The sequence below is a fragment of the Trachinotus anak genome, unplaced genomic scaffold (assembly GCF_046630095.1).
Source record: "Trachinotus anak isolate AG129_WGS33_773 ecotype Australia unplaced genomic scaffold, CSIRO_AGI_Tana_v1 ptg000032l, whole genome shotgun sequence".
Classification (NCBI taxonomy): Eukaryota; Metazoa; Chordata; class Actinopteri; order Carangiformes; family Carangidae; genus Trachinotus; species Trachinotus anak.
This window is the reverse complement of record NW_027273883.1, coordinates 5,629,119-5,635,896: the sequence shown is the minus strand read 5'-3', so window position 1 is coordinate 5,635,896 and position 6,778 is coordinate 5,629,119.

The following is a 6,778-nucleotide window of genomic DNA, read 5'->3' as shown; positions in this document are numbered from 1 at the left end:
CTCAAAACCCCAGGGTGGTCAGTTCTTAACCACATTCTGTGTAACTGGATCCAGGAAGAGTCCCATTTTATTGCTGTGGGTCTCAAGTGTTTAAACCAATACATTTTATACCAGAGTGGATCCAAGTTGTCATTAACTCTGGTCAGACAGTGAGTCATAGTCATTAGTGTTTTGTTTTTTGTGTGTTTTTTTTGGTGCAGACAGAGGGTAAAGCCTGATGCGCAGGAAGAATGACACGTGGTTAATCTTTGACTGTCACTGCTTATTAACCGGTGACGCATCAAAGCCTGACGATCAGACTGAATTCACACTTTCATTTCACATGCTTCCTTCAGCCTGACCAGTACTCATGGCAGACCATTTCTTGATGGTGGGGGTGGCAATTGTTTTGCCCTAATGGTAGCGAGTGACGGATCTTGTCGAAGCTGGAGTAGCAGTTGTTAGGAGCAGATAACTCAATGTTTTTCACATTGATTAAAGAAATATGTTGATTTCAAGAGTTGTTATTTCTGTATGTTGACTTCCATCTCATCTCATGTCATCCACTGTGGTCGTCATTTTCGTAGTTCGGCAGCAAGCTACATAAGGAGATGACATCCTCATTATTATTCCTGCTAACCAAGCTCTGATTAGTAAATAACTTCCTATAGATAGACCTATCAGATATGCTTAAATAAATCGGAGATAAACTATGGACAGTGATTCATCGGTCTGAATTTAGGCTACTGCTTTCTACTGTAAGTCTTTTGAAATGGGTCCAGTTCTCTTTTGCTTCAGACTTTGCTCAGGTCCCTTTCAGAGTGGGTCTCTTAGCAAAAATTCACCCATGCGTTCAGGTAGACTTTGTGTGGGTCTGAAACCTCTATTTTGTGTCTATACACAAAAAGTCATCCAATAGCAGTCGTAATATTTTATTCTTGAGTGAACCGTCGGCATTTACTTCCCTTGAACTGCTGGAGTTTCTGTGGAAGTGTCAGAGGAGGTAAAACTGGGGAGAGTGGAGGGATTGACTGACAACATCCAGAGAGACCAGCAGAGAGTCACAGGGAACGGTTGAGCCGTAAAGTATAAAGCTCATCAGTAGTGGCAGATTTAGTGCAGATGTGAGAGGCCGGAGGGAGCAGCCATGTTAATTATGAAACATTCTGGGGACACTCTGTTCACATATATGCACAAACACACACACACACACACACACACACAATACAGACATGCTTAATGTGCACACAAGCTCACGTGAACATATCAAAACCTCTCTGCATGGTTTTAGTTGAGGAAGAGGTGAAGCTCAGAGTGATGAGACATTTGTTTAAGTGGTTCCAGCTGTATAAAAATATATTAAAAGCCACTGCAGCTTTGTTCATTTATTTACACTCTACACCAGCAGAGCAGCTGCAGAACTCAAAGCATAGATGCAACTGAGGGAATGAGCAGTGACAAAAACAAGTCGAATGTCAACACAAAGATGCAGAATGTGCCTGTGAACAAGAAGAGGAAAACAGAAATTAAGTTCAGCTGGCTGCTGAATGATCACACATGGCCACACAGTGTGTGTGTGTGGGTGGGGGAAAAATAAGACATATTTTCCTCACATAAGCATCCTGCTTTTAGTGAGAACTTACCAATGAAATCAGTCCAGTCAGTTAATTCATATCACAGTAACAATGACTGATCCTTGATCCTGCCATTTAAACGTATGTGAATGTTCCTCTTTTCATCAGCCCAGGAGTGTTGTGTTTTCATTCTCATTTGTCTGTTTGTGTACTTAACTCCACTGCATTTCAGAGGGAAATACTGTTTGTTTGTTTTTTTAACTCCTCTGCATTTATCTGAAGATTTTGCACATGTATTGTTGTGTATAAAACTAATGATCTCTAACTTGATGCGCACATCAATTATTCAATAGCATTTCAAGAATATATTAAATATAAAACTTTGAAGAAACTTTGCATAATTATCCATTTTAATTTTTATATTTATGGCACAGTTTGAAATATTTCTGGACTTCAACTCAAGTAAGAGTCTCAATGTAGGGCTTACAGTGGAGTATTTTTTTTCAATGTGATACTGCGAGTTAGGGTTAGTACTTCTCAGTACAACTACCAAAGCATTAGCCGGGATGTTTTGTCCACTGGGTCCTTTAGGTTTTCAAAATAACTTTGGCTCATTGTAATCGAGATGGGCAGGTTGAAATTATATTCAGTGTATTGCCTCAGGTCTCTGGTCTTTGATGTTGCGTGGATACACTTGAGTATTAGACATATTCACACAGTTTTGGATAAAATGAATGACCTCCAGTCCTCTCCGTTGAACTGAGACTGAGCAGGAGTCTGATGCTGATAAATTTCAACCATCACCACTGACTCAGAGACGCCTCCACGTCACCTTGGCCTGTACTTTTCACTCTTCATTCTCCCCTCTGTATGCTGCAGGAAGAGAAAAAGAATAATCATTATTACCTGACTGACATGCTCTCAGCTGTGGACACATGTAAGTGTGGCACGTTTCTGCAAAAGACTTTAAGTAAATTGACCTGTCAATACTTTGTAGTATTATTTTAGTTTCTTAATTTCTTAATTGCATTACTTGCAATTGAGAATATGTACATTCTTGTACTGGTACTTAAGTAAAGTATCTTAATAGCTTTAACTGTTGAATTTAAATAGTTGTTTTTATACATATTGAAAATCCCATACCTCTAAAAATAAATAGATACGACACCAACAGATCATGGCCAGGCAAGAACTCAGCTTTCAGCCAACAATATATTTAATATCCAGGATAATAAAAGAAGGATAATAAGAGCACATTGGATTTATTATATAATAAGACTACTGTTTTTAAATATGTCCAGATATGTATTAAGTCTTATAAAGTGTCTTCCTGAGCTCTTTCCACCTCTCAAATGTGGCACAGGCTGATGGAAGAAGACTAATTTTACATCCAGACTTCATCCCATCGTCTGCTTTACTGGGCAAACACTGAAACTACAGCAAATGTCACAGACACGTGTCAGCTTCATAGGCATCTTTTGAATATGAGAGAAAGAGACAGTCAGAATTAAAGAATGCCAAATCCATACATGCCCAAACTGCAAAGAGGCAGGCTGTCTTGTAACTGAAAGGTCTGTTTGAGCCCATGTGTCAAGTAAAAAATGCCCTTGTGTAAAACACTTGACCCCTTCTTCCTCACTCTCTGTCAGATATTTTCAGTGGGAGCATCAGCAAAATGCAAATTTGGTCCATTTTTGGAGCCTGTTTGGCAGACAGCTGGCCTGTCTTTTCTCCTCTGGAAACCAGTCCAGGAAAGCAGTAGCTCGAAGGCTTCAGAGTCAGACTTAGGACTGGACGGTTGCCCATTTGAATTCCTGGTTGTCTGCAAAATAATCAGACACACACTTGCCACAACAGCTCCACAGTTACTCCCGAGCAGGCCACCATGAAGGAAAACACGTTATCAATATTATCTGGGGTGACCAGGCGTCCGGCTTTAGGCCGGACAGTCCGGATTTTCAATGCCCTGTCCGGCCGCTGTATGTTTGTGTAGCCTATTCAGCTACACAAACATCATCTTTAAACCACTCACAATTGTACTATAAATGAGAGTATACCAGAGTCCTATGTACACCATAGTAATTTATTGATATGCCGCATAATGTCCTCCTTTTTGGTGTTATGGAAATGGTCACCCTAATATTATCTCTATATTTTGGGTTAACTCTGTTTACACTGAACAGCAGCCATGTGTGTGTCTCTAATTATGAACCAAAATATGCTATAAGGGCCAGACTAACAGACTGTGAAAATGCAAGCCAACAGCTCCCTCAGTTTTAGCTTCACCACGAGCTAAACTCACCAACACCTCTGCTTGGTTTATCTTCTGTCGTGAAAGTAGAAATACCTCATGTAGTTTTCAAAAAACTACTACAATAGTGCACTTATATTTGATTGCCCAATGTTGTATGTTACTAAACAAGAATAGGTCATAACCTGGTTTTTGTTTGGCTTGCATATGGTCAATGTGCAAAACTGAGAATGTAGTTGAAAAGTTTTGTGCTTTATATATTTTTCTTAACTACATTTTGGACGGAAATATAGTAGTCTTTACTCCTCTTCATTTGTCTGACAGTTTGCAGGCATTAAATTATTTGTATAAACTTATTTCATTCTATGCTAACAAGCTTGCTGACTGATGGTTATGTGAACTGGCAGTCGCTAAGCTTTTCTCCTCTCTTCAGTTGTGACATGGTGTAAAATCGTGCGAATAAATTTAAGGGAGCATTAACAATAAAGTGCAAAGAAAATTGAAAGAGGCTGGCAGAGCTGTTGTGACTGAGCATTGTCACGCTCTCTAGCGTTTAGCCATTAGCTACATAAATTCACCAGCTAGCCTCCTTACATCACCAAGCCGCTGGTTCACCAGGGATGAATTTTACTGTCACCGCAGGGTCAAACTTTACCAAACCTGGACCGTTTGTTTACCCACAAAGCTTGATGAGCGCTGTCCTCTTGCCCTGCTCATATGGCACCAAAAAAAAAAAAAAAAAGCCCTTTCCCCATCCCCATCTCTTCCCATCCCACTGGGGGAGTAATCACCCCTCGGCCTCTCATCCCTCTCAATAACATCTTCATGGTCAATCTGCTGGACAGAGAAATCCCCCCCTCTCGCCAGATTACAGCAGTGGCCGGCTGGGATTAGGTTTTAAACGGCGACAGGACACGTGTTATTCTTATCATTTTCCCTTCATCTGTCCACACACACACACACAAACAGATGCTACAATCAGAGAGCTAAGCAGCTAAGGCAGCAAAACAACCACACCAAGAACATCTTCATCCCCATCACGTGCCTCCCACGCCAGGCAAAAAAAAATCTCAAATTTAGTCTGCAGCCAGTAAATGTGCACATCATACCTCTACAATGTAAAATGCAAATCTGAGATCAATACAAGAATACGATGGGATTGCGTTATTCATTTTCAACCAATTACGTTTCCTTGCTACAAGTCTTCAATCGTTTTGTTTCTCTTGTAATCATATTTTTTATATTTATAAATCCTTGTATTGATGACATGTTTTGTCAAAACCCTGAACTAGAGGTGAAAGAATAAAAGCTTTTGTGTTTTGGTGTTTTATTACATTTGGTGAAGTATGGTAGTGGAGGAAGTATTCAGGTTCTTTACTGAAGTAAAAGTACTAATATCTCAAATACTCCTGTATGGAAAATATTACTGAGTTATTATGAGAAAAATTATCATAAAATGTTAAAGGTAAAAATACTTCAGGAAAACAGCCCCCGTGATGTTATAGTATTGTGTATTATGTCATTTGATTATCATTATTCATTCATTAATGTATAAGCAGGATTTTACTGATGTAGTTGTGGTGCTAGTTTTTAACTATTTTGTACAGGACAGATTTTTATTTTTTTATTTTAATTAATTGGTTTATATATTAACAGTATATTTAACAGTGAGAGATGCCATCACAAGTGAAACCTTTATCAATAAGTATTAAAATAATTCAAAGGAAAAGCACCAAATCCCGACACTGGAACCACAAACCATGAAATATTTGGCATCATAGCATGAAAAATGATTTACATAATTATCAAATTAGTTACTGATGCATTTTCTTACCAATTATTTGACTAATTGATTCAGCTGCACTTGTGTTTACTGTTAGGTAGGTTAATTTATAATTACACATCAAATTGTATAAGCTCTTCGTATATTTCAGGTGCAAAAATATAATTTGTTAAGTGACTAAAGCTGTCAAATAAATGTAATGGAGTAAAAATGACAGTATTTCTTTGTGATAATGCATTTTCTTGGACTATATATTACAAATGAGTTCAAGTCCAGTGTGAAAATAAAAAATGTTATCTCGAAACCATTTATATCTCCACAGTATATAGGACCCAAGAAGAATGAAAGAAGTCTGAGTAGATGTCACCATTTTGCCAAATAAAAGGGGAAACACACATTTCCACTTTAGCTAGATAAGCCTTAGATGTCACTACAATACGTGTAATTTACACTATGAAAACACCATGTACAGATGCTTCGTAGCAGCGTCCCTAATCCCAACACAAAGGCAACACAGATAATCCCGTTTCTCCTGCACTTTGTCAAAAACAATGAACACAATGACAGGAAATACAGTAACAACCCTCAGCTCCAGATTACAAACCCTTCATCCATCTGTGAACTTCATACTTTTTTTAGTTTTGGAGTCGTTTTGCTGAATTTAAGTTTTGTCATTGATTTTGTCTATTTTAAACATTGGTTTTATTACAATAAACTTTGCTCTCTGCTATTGCAATTAAGTATAATCATTACCCATAAGAGCTCAAATGTTGTTTCTATCATTACTGTGGCACATAAAAGTAAATACAACTGCTACTAACAATGTGCAACAGCCAATATGTGAAGTATAATTGATTTCTTTTGTGACGTTTATTTAAAAGCATTGTTGCTGTTGCCTTGTTGAGGCATAAATATTAAATCATTGAAATTAAAAAACAAATCATAGCAAAATCTTTGATTTATTTCGTATTCAATCCTAAACTAACTATACCCTTTATACCCTGTGTTTACTTGTAAACAAGATGCATTTCCTTCATCAATAATGGTATTAAATGCATATTTTAATTCTCAATATCAATTGACATGAAAAAAATCAATTATAACGCCCAGCCATTTAAGAACAAACCAAAAAACTACAGTAAACTATAAAGTCCAGTATAGTGGGTTCTCCACTACACTGGGAAAATGTGG